At 40.6% G+C, this 15508-nt stretch overlaps 2 protein-coding genes across 3 annotated transcripts in view; one reads left to right on the top strand and one right to left on the bottom strand.

The window, feature by feature from the left end:
- LOC141782813 (neuroligin-4, X-linked-like) overlaps positions 1-12354 on the bottom strand; it is a 35709-nt gene extending 23355 nt beyond the window's left edge. Inside the window, exons 1-2 of one of the 2 annotated variants that reach the window (XM_074659569.1) lie at positions 12107-12354; positions 11054-11164 (exon numbers count right to left, since the gene is read on the bottom strand). The gene's annotated coding sequence lies outside the window, so the exon portion shown is untranslated. Of the gene's footprint in view, positions 1-530; positions 631-11053; positions 11165-12106 lie in introns of those variants that run through there. The other variant, XM_074659568.1, reaches the window with a different exon arrangement.
- The window catches only part of ercc1 (excision repair cross-complementation group 1), a 192561-nt gene that overhangs the window by 146496 nt on the left and 30557 nt on the right, over positions 1-15508 (top strand). The gene's annotated exons all lie outside the window — the stretch shown is intronic.

Here is a 15508-nt window from a genome sequence, read left to right as displayed (position 1 = left end):
CGAGACGGCCAAAAAAAGAACTGTATGAGTATCTGAGGCTGTGCTCTGCAGGCTCATATCGGATTAAAAGGTTAGGGTTGTAGCTAGAGGTTAGCCCCGTACAACCCAGAGAAGTTATCAATAACATCCGAGGAATAACTCTGAAGCTATGAATTTAAGGGAGTAAAAATAAGCAATTTGCACTATCTGGAGGCATATCCCATCTTCTCAGTTGAGAAGGATAAATAGGGCGTCACAGGATTTGAGACAAACAGCTCAGAAAGATTCTCTGTCATGAATTCATTTGGAAATATTATTCAGCTGAAGTAAACATGATGATTTGGGAGAGCTCGGATACCAAAACTCTATTATCTGGATAAAAGGGACCAAAACAGACCTCTGAGTTGGATTTGAAATTGATTTAGGGGCAATAAGAAGGTGCTGGCAATACCTCAGTTCATAGATAGTTTATTTCCTGTTGCAGTGTTTACTAAGGTGAGCAGCTGACAGGATGTGAACCTGTACCCAAGCTGTCAGATTTAAACACAGACCTGGATCTGTTAGGACGGCGAGCCCTCGTACTTGGACGTTGGGACTTCAGGGGACATAGCGTCCCCTGTGTTTGTCAGCACTGTCCTTTTCTTGCCGTCTCTGAGGAAAGAATAAAATAGAGAAAATCATGAGACAGCAGATATTATTGTGTCAATAACGTACAATTCAAGAAACAAATGTAATACATTTGCAAAAAGAAAATACAATATATGCCCTATCCATACTAATCGACCTAATTATCACAAAGCTGAAAGGCACAGTGTGTAGGATTTGGTGGCATCTAGTGGAGTGGTTGCAGATTGCAACCAACTGAGTACCCCTCTGCTCACTCTCCCTTTACAAGACTGCAGTAACGTGAGCTGCTGAGTGCAAAGCTATGGTAACGCTGTTCGCCTCACTCAGAAGCCATCCTTACTATAATAACACTAATTTAGGAGCAACGGAAGTCAGACGGCGGCTGGTGGTACCACGGATTTGCACTCGGCGGCTCAGTCTAAGCTAACGAAAACACAACAATTCTTATTTTCAGGTGATAATACACAAATGAAAACATAGTTATGAATATTATATTCCATTTCTGCTAATAGATTCCCCGAAATCCTACACACTGTTCCTTTAATAAGGCCTCATTCTATTCACAAAGTCTGCAGGAGGTTGAGATGGATGGATGGGTCAACAAAACACCAGACTTTGATACCAAAGACTTCCCGTTTCCTACTGACCACAATCATCCCCTAACCTTAACCATGTGTTTATTATTGTACCATGACAACGAAGGTCCTCAAATCTTGATGAAGTAGTCATTTTAACCCAAACCACGATGTTTCCCTAACTTTGACAAAGTCGTTTTTGTGCCTAAACCTAACCAAACCTTAACCCATAGAGCTGTCACGTCACAACATCGATTTATTTTTCAACAGTGATTTGGTTTTGGAAGAAAGAGATAAATTATGTCGTCCGGCTTTTAGGGGCATCAGATCAGAAAACACTTCAATATGTTGCTCCAACACGTTCTCATCCCAACTTGCGACATACTGACACTTTGTTAACCCCCTTGTTGTCACTTTATGGTCGCAGTAAACACGTGGTGAACATAGTGAATCCAAACGAATCGGATTAAAATCCAAATCCAACAGGACACAAATGATCAGCTGATTGTAACGTGAAAGTGAAACTTAACGCACAGGCCACGAACAGTGATCTCCTGGATGAAAGCCTTGTGTTTGTTGGACCCATCCACCTCCCCTCCCGCCTGCCCTTTGTGTGTTTTTGCTCTTTATACTACGTCACCACAGCACTTTGTTTGAGCGTTTACTGTTGCCGTGGATGGGTTTACATTGTACTGAATCGCTCCACCGGTGCGTCTCATACAGGCGCTACAGGGTGCCTTGTGCGACTGTTGTGACAAAGCGTCAGTATTTGGCATCTTTGGAATGAGAACGGGCTAGTCTTTTGTCGTTTCATTTGGAGGACTTGTTGTGTCATGATGGATTTTACACTGCAACATTACTACAACAGTCCTCTCTCTTGTCAACAGGCTGTTGTTGCTGGCAAAAACGGATCACAACCTCCATTCTTGGAGGGATTCCTGACATTCTTAGTCACATAAGGAAAAGTGACCTTCTTTTTTTCCTTACATGCCACACTAATGCACAAGCATCAGGTTCACTTATTGAGTGCTTTCAACAAAAGTTTATTTACTAATGTCTTCTCCATTGTATTGTTCCTATTGGAACAGTCTTTATGACTGAGGCTCCTGTCATCGATGTATCAATAACGAATACGATTTTCCTTTTGTCAACTGAGCCTGCATAGTATTTGTATACATGTCACAGAGTACGATAGAAGGTTAATTGCTTAATTGTATCATACAGTACACCTGTATGGAAGCATCTGCATTAGTTATGCTCCTCCGCTCATTTATTCAGGTTGTTTGTCTCTAATCAAACCAGTTACATGAAACATAACAATGGAGCTCTGTGGCATTGAGTGGATTGGTAGGAGAAAGGAATAAAGACCCTGAACAGGCATTCTTCTACAAGCATGGGTGGTACTTCCCATTTAATTGCATCTTCAACAAGATAACAGAATGTGCCGTGTTGGACAATTAGTTGAGCAATGCCAATCCCGCATGATGCATGTTAAGAACCTCTAAATGCACATTAGTATTCTTAGTAGGAGAACAAAGTAGTGAAAGACTGAGATGCACTATGATGGAGCAACCCACTGGCACCGATGATGAGGTGAAAGCTGTGTCCTAGTGTGCAAATAGTGGTAATAATTATGCAAAAAGAATTAAAGTTTAATTTGCGATTTTAAGATTTTGCATTTTTAATATTAAAAAAATACACTAATACTATAATTATTATTGCTCACTGAGACTGCTGATGCAACAGGGCCCAGGTTTTTATGTTACACAGCTGAGTGAATTTTCCTGTTTATGCTCAGAATAGTTTTATTTTCTGAGTGATTCATGAAGCCAGATAAGACCAGCAGTACTTCCGAACTAAACAGCCTGGTAAATGTGAATTTTTTCCATTTTAGGAGATAAAAAATACCACAAACAGGCATCACTGTAAACTGAATAGGGCCTATGTAGATATATCAATACAGGAAATGTATGTTGTGGATTCACATTGACACTACACTCCTATGGAGAGCATCACTTTATTTTTATCTTTCCTGTTTGAGTCATTGTGTCATTACAACCAGAAGCTGGAGTTGAGCTGCAGCAGGAAGTCATTTGGATGGAGATAAGTGGAGCTCAGCTCATCTCTGACAAGCTTCAATCCAATTTAATCTCTGGATTTAAATCACTGCCAGTATCTGTCAGTCTTAAATTACTCAGATAAGGCATGATGTGCATTTAAGAGATACAGTGGGCAATCATCGGCATAGCAATGGAGCAGATGAAGTAGCCAGATGGTTTAATATAGTGAGAAGAAAACTACACCTAAAATGTAATCCTGAGGTACAAAACATGCACATAAAGTTATGAAGAAATAGTGGTGTAACGGACCGTAGTTGGTCTGCGATCCGTACGTAAATTTAAAAGCATTTAAATTGAAAAACAACAACAAAAATGACTGTAGTCAGGCTGTTAAATAGACGTTATCAGGCGCTTTAAGTCCCATAGATGTGGGTCAATAGGGGCCTACTACACCTACTAGTAGGTGTTATCATCCATTCACATGGTAGATCACCGAAAGAAGATATAAAAAACACGACAGCCACAAAACACAGGGCTTTCACCCAGGAGATCTGAGTTCACATCCCGTGTAAAACAAACAATGTGTAGTTGTCTTTTGTTTGTAGTTATTTCAACCTAAAAGACAGTGTTTTTCATAAACCTAACTAAATGTTTTTTTGTAGCCTAAACTGAACAATTTTTTTGCCTAAACCTAAAGCCTTTTTGTTTGTGTTCAAAACGTGACGTTTCATTCAGTTTTACAACATGTTAGAACATGTTGCTGTAGGCATATTAGGCCGCTAATGACCCACATCTATGCTGCTTATAGCGACTGATAAGCCTATTTAATGGCCTGATAACAGTCAAATCGGATGATATGGCAATCGGCAATCTGTATCTGCGGCAGAAAAAGCATTATCAGGGCATCTCCAAAAGTTATATTTGCTCCCTTTTTATTCGTCTGATCCGATCCGTGACTCAAAACCGTGAAACGATCCGAACCGTGAGTTTTGTGATCCTATTGAGACACTTCCATGCTTCATTTTTGTCTGAATGTAACGCCTTGATGCTACCCGAGGAAGAGCGTCAACCTTGAAATGAGTTGCAACCAGCTGAGAGATGGAGCATTTTTTGTGTTCTTATTGCCTTTTAGTGCCTGGACTTGTGCTTAAATTGAGCAGATTAAATCTCTCTCTAACTGCTTCTCTCCTTTGCACTTTGTACCCTAATTTCACACCAAAGGGACAGCTGAGTGACCCAAGTGCTCCTCTGGTCAGTCCAGTCGCCCTACAAGTGACCCCCCCCGGTCACCCAGAGGACCTCTTTGGTCATATTAAGTGCCCTCAAGTGCCCCTCTGGTGGGTCCAAATGCCACTCTGTTTAACTCAAGTGCTGCTCTTGTGTGACATCAGGGCAAAAACCCTTGACCTGCACACACTGGAGAGACGGCCCCTGTTCAATTTCACCATTGCCTCATTGCGTCTGGACACTGAGCTCGTCTGTGCACGCAATTTTTAATGATATTGCTTATTTATTTTCTGTCCTAGTTTTCTCCCTACTTTCTCTGTTTACCTCTCCAGACCTCATCAGTCTAAAACTTGTTTGAGGCTGCTGTTTTCTACAAGTGTCCTGACCTTTCTAAACCATTTAATTTCATCTGCGAAAGCACACACACACACACACACATACACACACACACGCACACACACACACACACACGCACACACACACACACACTTTAAGTTTGTCTCAAGCCTGTCCAGGTTTAGGGATTTTTTTTAACATTGCACAATGCATCTATTTGTCCGTTCATCCATCTTATTAAATTAATGTCAGTTCTCCTCTCCATCGCTTAGTCCAGATTAGTCCGCCATTCATTCATCTCCCATCCCTCCAGCTTTCCTGTCTCTCTTCCAACACATTTTGCTCTGCTCGTCTATTAAATTATCTCTCCGTCTCTCAGCGGCCCAACTCTCTTTCAGTTCGCCCATTACTCGCACCGCTCCCGTTTGCTCTTAAAATATTCATTGATGTCTTAAACACTTTTTCTGTCTCTTCGACACACACTACCTATCCTTAACTCGTTCCCTGCTCTGTGTAACCCTCATACATTAGATAACATCATACATTTTTTAGACACACCAGCAAGGTCAATTTATTTACATTAAGTCACATATATACACATAGTTCCCCATTTCATTGGAACTTGGAACAGTCGTATCTAGAGTCATAAAATTCAGTGATTTTTGCAACAATATGGGCATTTTCTACTGAAACATTAATACTGGCACCATGACTGGTGTTTCATTCGAGTTATTTTAAAATCCATAGAGCAAAATCATAACTACAAGTGCATGTTTGTTATGCTGTAATCCCAATAGAACCTGAAGCAGAAAATATTGGAAATTGTGTTATACTGTGTCTGAAGAATAATGAAAAATAAATGCAAAAATGCCTTTTCTCCTGTCATTTGATTACTTAAACCTGTTGCATACCTCATAAAATGTTGCTCTTAAACCACATTTTGAACCTGTTTGTAATGCATGTGGCTTATTACTGTAGAAAACCTTTTTTTATTGCAGTCTATTGTGCACAGAAATGCAAACACACATAGATGAACACATTTTACACATCTTCATTAGAGTCATCTTCTCTTATTCAGTATTATTAATGAAAACAAGTGCTCTCTGCATTTCCTGCGTACATTCCTGACATGAGATCTCATTTAAGTCATTTGAGTGCTCCAATTAAATTTTCAGTCAACCTGCCTAATGCTGTCTGAGAGCCTCTTTCCTCCCTCCTGCCCTTCTCCCTGACCGCGGTTCACTGGTGCTTTAACAAGTATTTTTATCCCTCCCATCATATTATTTGCCGCGCAGTCAACTCAAGTGAGATTTATTTATAAAGCACTTGTCACAAAGAACTTTGCTTCAAAGAAAACAAAGGACACACAAACAGATATTAAAACAAGGGCCAATGAAAGACAAAAGCAAGGACACGCAAGCACAAAACAGGGTTTGTATGTGTTTACGTGTGCCTGTAGGCATTTGTATGAGAATAAAGCAAGCAGAGACATGCAAGACTATCAGAGAATATAAGAAAGCAGCCATGGAGAGATGGATAGATAACAGTGTAGGAAGCCTGTATTACCTAATGGCCATGTGTCTGAAATGATTAAATGGGTCGACTGACATGGGGACCTGCATACTGTGAGAGGAAATTACGCCACAGTACTGGATTATAAAATATCTTAAAGCAATAGAGATAGACAGACGAGAGAACAGAGAATATGTTGTTGTGAATCTAACTGTCTACGTCTGACTAGTTATAGTAGTAGACCTATGCATTCGCTCTCTCTCAAGTACTTAACAGACACCACCGCCCGTTCTCATTCCCAGGGCATCAAATATGTTTTGTCACGGCCATTGGCGTACAAGGTACCCTTTGGCGCCTGTATGAGACACACTGGGCTTTCCATTAACTACAATGTAAACCCATCTGCTCGCTTTCATCCAGGAGACCGCTGTTTGTGTCCTGTGTGTTAAGTTTCACTTTCACATTACAATCAGCTGTTCGTTTGTGTCCCGTGTTCACAACGTCCAGTCACATTTTCACTTGACAAACGTAGTATTTTTAAGCCCAACCATGTGTTTTTTTCCTAAACCTAGCTAAGTGGTTTTGATGCCTAAAACCTAAGCAAGTGTTGTTTGAAGCTTTAGTAGGCAGAATGTTTTTGGCATCATTCGGCAAAAAATCCATAATAACCTTTCAGCATATTTTAAGTCAAGTGTTCTGAGAGAAAACTAGACTTCTGCACCTCCTCATGGCTCTGTGTTGAGTCTTTAAAAATCTAGCCCGTGACGGGAGACTTTGGCAAATCACAGGTCATTTCAGAGAGAGCGCGTTCCTATTGGCTGTGCTCTGGCTGGCGGTGCTCGGTATTTCCTCCACTGATCTCAACATGGCTGGTGGATCACAAACTTTCTCATTTTACAGTTAAACGGTACACTACAAGATGTTTCTGAAAACATTTGAGGCGAGAAATAGACATTACAGTAACAGAATATTGATTCATATTTGATCAGTTCTGACTGGTCGTTTTCATTCTACCCACTGCAGCATTAAGCACGTGTTTACTGCTACCAAAAAGTGTCGAGCTGAGGGGTCTGACAAAGCGACAGTATGTGACGAGTTGGGATGAGAAGGCAGTTAAGTCACGTGCGATATATCAACAAATGGCTACAAAATGCCCTAATATAAAACTAAAAAGAGTGCATCACATTAACTGGGTAATGTGCATTTATTTAGATTGGCTGGAGATTGTGCCTCATCAGCTGTAATTGGTCAGCCGTGCTGGATTGTCACTGGACAATAAAAACATATACTGAGTGGTGTCAAACCAGCCTGATTTTATTTCACTAACAACATATTTCTAATACAAATGATGCTATACATCGCCCACATAGTACTCACTATCCAAACTATTGTTTCAAGCAACAAAATCCTTTGTTTTTGGCTCCCGTTGGCAGGCAGTTATGTGCCAATATTTGATTTAGTTCATTTCCAAAATGTCACCTACACACACCCACGCTGTACTGCGTACGTAGGCCGGGGTCAGCTAGAAGTTAGTGATTATCTGAGCAGTGCAGGCCAGCTCAGTTGTGTTGCTGCACTCTTGCAGGTTGAAGGAGTGTATGAAAGAGTGGTGCATGTAGCACCAAACAGCAGCAGTCCTTATTGGTATTTCTTACGACGTTAGAGGGGGAGGGGAGGATGGCGATTGGGCAGTTTAAAGGACAGATGTCAGATGGAGACCGGGGGGGGAAAGGGAGCAAGTAATGGATGGTTGAATGAGGAAAGAAAGGAGAAGGAAAAGCATGAGAAAGAAGAAGATTGGGAAAGCAGGAGGAGGAGGGGGGGGAAGCAGGGTGGTGCAGGTGAGAGACAAAGGAGAATGGGAGAGAGAGGGGAAAGGAGAGCTAATGGAGGAGGCTGAGGGTGTGAAAAAAAAATGTGAAAAGCAATTAGAAAAGGTGAGAGCGATGCAGAGATAGAAAGCAATAAGGTGTTGCTGAGGGGTGTTTTATCAGTCTTTTAAATAACAGTTTTGTGAATCTGCTATGATCACAGTTCAAGGGATACAGATACCGTATTAAACAGGTGAGGATGAGTATCGATCGGATCGCAGCAGCAGCAGCGTGTACATACATCCACAGGCTGTGGGAAAATTTACAAGCCAAGTCATACTAGTGTGGTGTGAAAATAAAAGCCTTATAATTGGTCATTCTCGGCAGACTGTTTTGAGGTTAGAACTAATAAAAAGTGCCAGACAACTATTAATTATTCAATGGAACTAACGAGACAAGAATACCTTTCTTAACTGTTATTATTTAAACATGAGATAAGCGAAGATTAGTAATCAGATTGAATTTCCATTTGGTTTTAATTCCATTAATTGAATCGGTGAACCAATCGGATTCAGTATTGAACTATTCAGACGTCTGGGACCAGGCTAGTGAGTACTTATAGAATTAATTAATTGACTGACTGACATACCGACAAACCGACGGACCGTCGAACCGATGGATGATCGGACGGATCAACTGACAGGTGGACAGACTGACTGATGGACGAACAGACGGACAGACTGACGGGCAGACTGACAGACTGACGGACAGACCAATGGATTGACGGATTGACGGATTGACGGATTGACGGGCAGACTGACAGACTGGCGGACTGACCGACGGACCAACTGATGGACCGATGGACTGACAGATTGGTGGGCGGACTGAAGGACTGATAGACTGACAGGCGGAAGGACGGACAAACTGACTGACTGACTGACTGACTGACTGACTGACTGACTGACTGACTGACTGACTGACTGACTGACCGACGGAACAACCAATGGACTGACTGATGGACTGACAGATTGACAGATTGACAGACTGACGGACTAACTGACAGATTGACAGATTGACAGACTGACGGACAGATTGACGGACTGACAGACTGACTGACAGACCGTCTGACTGACTGACAGACTGACTGACAGACCGTCTGACTGACCGACTACCGGATGACGGACTGACTGACTGACTGACGGACTGGTTGATTGGTGTCTTGTGTAGTGGTCTGACATTGAAAGGCAGGTATGAGGAAAAACAAATAAATTGCATTTTGTTTTTGTCTTTTGCAACACATTCACCAAATTTACCTGAAACACAGAATAACGAGTGTTGGTCCCTTAAAAGTACACGTTATTGGTCTTAATGCCATCATAAAACATTATGAATAATTCTGTCACACCTGCAGCCTAAAGCATCTTTTCATGTTATATTTGTATCTCATAACCCAATGTTAGTAATTTCGCCTTTGTCCCATGCAGCGTGTTGCAAGAAGTGCTGCGCATGTAAATCCACAGTGCCTGAAATTGATGTCCATGTATCGCGGCCCTAAAGGGGCTTCCTGCTGTCATCTCACATCAAATATAAAAAAGAAGCTCTCGTCGCTGAGGGACTTCTGTATTTCAAATATATGTAGGCTATGTGTGTAGCCAAAAATGTGTGTGAGGTAAAGCTTCAGTTCATCCAACACAGAACACTGGATTGAAGTAGTGTGCCGGATGTGAGAGGGTTGTGTTTGTGTGTTACATGTGTCTTCCTCTTTATCTGTGTCAGGAGATTTATCGGCGGAGGTACCTCTCAGCTGCAAATAGCCACCGCTGTGGCCCCTGAGTTGATACGGCAACTGTTCAATCAAGAGACCTATGGGCACTGCTAGGCGACAAAGCCTCCAGGAGTGTCTGTGAAATCCTGTTGTTTAACTTGAAGATCCCTCCATTTTCAACCGCCTGTCTCATCCCTCCGTCGGCTCTGTGTTGCGACTGTGCATGAGTCTCTGTTTATATTCCCTGTGTAGAAAACAGTGCATCAACTCCAATTTGTCAAATCAGTGTGAATTTATGCAGAAGCTACACACCTCCTGCTGTGTTTACTTAAGCAGTGTTCCAACAAAATTACTGTTATAGTTTAGATTGTTGTCGAGAGAAAGACTTCTCATTAGTGTGACTGCTTCGTTCAGTGTTTGGCAGCCAGGAGGATGGGACTTTGTGGAGGTCTGGGAGGTCACAAACGTAATCATGCATACACTAAGCATCATATTAACACATAAATCATATACATATGGGCTGGGCGATATGGAGAAAATCAAATATCATTATATTTTTTACCAAATACCTCGATAACGATATTGCGACGATATTGTATGGTTGACCCTTGGTGCTTTTATAAAATATTTACACAATGAGGTTTTTGATAAATAATTATCAGTAATGTGGATATAATGTATGACGGAGTATTAGGGCCACATTGAGGGAAAATAAAGTCATAATATTACAAGAAAAAAGTTGTAATTTCATGAGATTAAAGTCATACTATTTCAAGAAAAAAAAAGTTGTAATATTACGAGAATAAAGTCGTACCTTTACGAGAAAAAAGTAAGTTCCTCCTCCACAAAGGTCCTGATACTTATGATAATGTGGTGCTGATGAGCCAAAAGATGAAGTATTTCGTTATTCGTGAAACCTGTACTAAAGTATAACTTCACGAAATGCTCCACGTTCCTCATTTACACACAGGCGGCACTTAATTCTCATAATACAACTTTTTTTCTCATAAACTTATGACTTTATTCTCATAATATGACAACTTGTTTTTCTCGTAAACCTAAGACTTTATTCTCGAAATCTCAGATTTTTTTTTTTTTCCCACAATATGTTCTTAATAATTCGTCGTAATAAAGACTAAGTTGGGCGCCCCGGTAGCTCACCTGGTAAAGTGGGCGTCCCATGTACCAAGGTTGAGTCCTTACCATAGCGGCCCGTGGCCCTTTGCTGCAGGTCATACCCTCTCTCTCCCCCTTTCACAACTATCACTGTCACTATCAAATAAAGGCAAAAAGGCAAAACAATAATACTTAAGTGGGTAAAAGCAAATAATTGAACAGCTAGAACAGGTTGGTAAGTTCAGAATATTACATCACTTTACTCTAATACAGCATTTAAAACCAGGAAAAGACAACACTTATCATGATATTTCGATATCTATAATTTAGGACAATATCTAGTCTAATATCACAACATCAATATTATATTGATATATTGCCCAGCCTAAATACACATAAGATCTTATCAATAACTGATTGATAGCTGTCATCATCTCAAGCATTTTTTGCACAGCAAGGTACCATTAAATGAAACAATAATAATAACAGAATACACATACATGGCAATTTTCAAAAACAGAGGGGGACAAAAGTGCTGAACAATGAGAGTTTTCTCTGTGCAAAGTAGCATCTAATCACTAAACTCAAAAATCACCAGAAGGCAAGACAAAACCCTGGTTTAAACAGTGATACTGGTTTGTGTTCAGGACCTCTCTAGAGAGGGAAAGCTCAGTGGTCGATGCTGCTGGCTGTTGACCTCGGTTTAATGTATTTGTTTGTGAGTGAGTTTTCATGGTTGTTGTTTTTTTTTGGGGGGGGGGTATTTGTTTTTTATATTTACATTTGATATTTGATATTGCAATATATTGTTGTTAATTTTTTTTTATTTGTTTGTTTGTTTTATTGACACAACAAACATTAATTACTTCTTTATTGTTTTCTTCCATTTACATGCATGTTCTTTTTAAATATCTATATATTGTAATTTGCTTAATGAATTGTATATATGTGTGTCTATGTTTTTGTTTTTATTTTGCTCTTTTTTATTATTATTATTATTATTATTATTGAACTGAGGCTTTGGCAATATTGTTCACCAAACAGTCATGCCAATAAAGCATATTGATTGAATTGAATTGATTGACTGTGCAAACTAACCTTGATGCTACCAGCAGGCTCTGGAGTAAACGAGGCTGGAGGGTCTTTTCTCTCCAGATGTTGATCATCTCCAGTGTGGTCATGATGAGCAGCGCCTCTATCGAACCCTGTGATGTTTCTACGGCAACCCGCACTCATATTCAGCAGCACAGCAGCATGGACCACACACTGAATATATACAGATGGACGACGCGTCTCCACTTCCTCCAACTGTACAAAAGTGAAGCCAAAATATCCTGGATACGGTAGCTGCCATCTTGGGATTTCTGAGTCTGCGCAGTAGTTTATCTGCGACTGGCAACCTAGCTGCAGTGTTGCCAGGTTGGGCTGGTTTCAAGATTCAACATTCAAGACTCAAGATTCAAGATTCAAGCCCTTTATTGTCATTGTGTAGTACAACGAAATTAGATTGTGACAATCCCATAGGTGCTAATGAAAAGATAATCCAATAATAAAATATAAAATATAAAAATACAATATGTATATTGATGAGATGACAGTTTTGCCAGATTATTGCACAAAGTGTCCGTCAGATAATTATATAATTATTGCACAGCATCAGTGGAGTGATCAGCATATGTTATTGCACATATCCGTAACAGTAGATTTACAGTATTTACATTTCACAAAAGTGACACAAAAGTTATTGCACATTTACATTGCACGTGTTCAACTCAGACAGAGGAGATGTCAGAGTTCAGGAGGTTTATGGCAGTTGGGGAAAAGCTGTTTTTCAGTCTGTTTGTGCGTGTGCGGATTGATCTGAAGCGCCTGCCTGATGGGAGGAGCTTAAACAGGTTGTGTCCGGGATGAGTGCTGTCCCTGATGATGTTTTTGGCCTTTCTGATACAGCGAGTGTTGTGAAGGTGATCGAGTGATGGCAGCTCAGTGCCAACAATGTCCTGTGCTGTTTTCACAACACGCTGCAGCTGTTTTGGCAGCTTTGGTGCAGCTGCTTTACAAGGCTGTCATGCAGTTGGTTAGGATGCTCTCTGTGGTGCATCTGTGCATCTGCATCTGCATCTGTGGTGGTTTCCACCCAGTTAGGCTACTTTTGATTAAGTTGGACCAGGAAAAATAGCGCTGGGCTGGTAGATGAAATTTGGGCTGCTTTTGTCAACATTTGTTGAGATTTTGAAAATATTGTGAAAACAATATTGGAAAAAAAATCGGCATTTTATGGTAAAAAACACAGAAAACATTGTTCAATTCAATTCAATTCAATTTTTTTTGTATGGCGTCAAATCACAACAGAAGTTATCTCAAGACGCTTATTGTGCTTGTTGTGCTTGTCTCAAGACGCTTATTGCACTTGTTGTGTCCACTCATATCATATTATTGAATCATTTCATTTTAGAATTACTTGATTGACATGAGTTGTATTCAATCATCGTTAGAAATAAGGGAGGACCTACTTACCCTGACGTCATCATCGCTGACATTGACAGTAGACTCGTTCGAGATGAGCCAGGCCTGCGCAAAATCGATTACCGGCGGTCGCCGCACAATGAATTCGATTTGTGTCCGACATGATCCCAATTTGCTCTGACCTCATGCACATGTGCGCACCGATAACCTCACAAGATTGAGGCGGCTGCAGTTTTTAGAGCCAGGCAGCGCAGGTGCTCTCCACCGACTGCAAGACCAGCTGTCAATCATGACGTCTCACCCTCTTTTCACCAAATAACGAATTAAAAACCAAACTTATCAGAAAAATTAGTGCTTGAACATACATCAGCATGATAAGAACTACCTAAAATGACAGAAACCATCTTTAGGAAAAATGTATTTGTTGTGTACTGTCTTTGACTTTTTAGTTTGGCCCATGTCCCGTCCTGTAACATGGAGGGGGCAGGATTTATGACCTACACAGCAGCCAGCCACCAGGGGGCGATCACAATGTTTTGGCTTCACTTAAGGGGAGCTGTCATGTCATCCAGTTCATACACAGTCTATGACTCAGACACAAGTGCACACACAGACACATCAACATAAATGAACACGATAACCCAGAGCCCACATTTAAAATATGCAACATGTATGTGCATGTAATGGACTAAATGGCTCTTTGCATGTTGCATGTCCTGTTCTTTTCTGCGTGTAGAGGGAAAGAGCTCATGCCTATATATACACTCGGAAGTACAGTTATTACAGTCATGACATTTCCAGAACAAAAAATATATTCTAAAAATAACAGTACATTAAGTCGTGCCCTGAAATGGTGTAAATTTGTGAAATAATCTGTGCCGCAATTCACCAAATCTACATTAACAAACATTTTATTTAGTAATAAAGTGTACTTGCTTGAAAATAATAATCCATAGGATTAGACATTTTAGAAATATTGCACCACTTTTCGTTCCATCTATTTCATCCTTTTATTTCTTGCCCTGTTAGGAAGGTTTTTGGTATAGGGAGATATATTAATCACCAAAAGCAGCTGCTAAGAACATAATGAAACATGACGGTAGAACATTGCTCACATGGGTTTTCCATGGAGTGTAAAATGTTCACTGCTCTTAGATTTTCTGTACAAATTACCCATCACATGTATCAATTATAGAGCAAAATGGCTTTCCACCAACATGGCCGTCTAATTGAGCTGCCACTCTGGCCACTCCCTTATTTCCCTCATAAATGAAGTCACAGACCGAAGTGAACTATGACCTGTGAGGCGGCAGTCCATTTGCTAAAAAGGCTGATAAGCTTAACTGGAAAGACGTTGTTCTCCTTCCACACATGGACTATTATAATGGCAATTAGATTTTTTTTTTTTACTGGAAGAAGCAGATGAAATGGTTGTTATTTAAAGATTAATAACACATTAGCAGCAATTTTATTTTACATTCTGCCAAACTGAGGGCTGCTGAGTCTGTCACTGTCACGCTATTGGTGGAGATCCTCTAGGTCAGTGGTTTTCAAAGTGTGGTCTGGGGACCCTCAGGGTTCCTTGAGGGGGTTGCAAAGGGTCCTCTGCAAAAAGCTCAATAATTTATTTTCACTATAATTTCATCTATAAGTAACTCAATGACAGAACGTATGACTATTTTTGGTCATGGGTTTCATGCACTTTCTGTAATGAAACATCTAAAAGCAAAAATCCTATCAGATGGGGGACCTTGGGACAAAATCTTATCAAATGGGGGTCCGTGGTCTAATTTGTATCAGTTTAGGGGTCCTTGACATGAAAAAGTTTGCGAACAACTGCTCTAGGCCATAATCAGGGGGGAGTAGAGCTGTAATCCAACTTAATCAAGTCCAAGTCAAGTCCAAGACCTGGTCCAGTTGAGTCCGAGTCAAGACCGAATCCAGAGCAAATCAAGTCCTGTTCAAGACCACAAGCATAGGCAATAGTGGCTTTCCAATGCTAATATTGTTATTAATGAGGACAGAAATTATCTA

This window comes from Sebastes fasciatus, chromosome 14, assembly GCF_043250625.1.
Source record: "Sebastes fasciatus isolate fSebFas1 chromosome 14, fSebFas1.pri, whole genome shotgun sequence".
Taxonomy (NCBI): domain Eukaryota; kingdom Metazoa; phylum Chordata; class Actinopteri; order Perciformes; family Sebastidae; genus Sebastes; species Sebastes fasciatus.
This window is presented reverse-complemented; position numbering and strand designations above follow the sequence as displayed.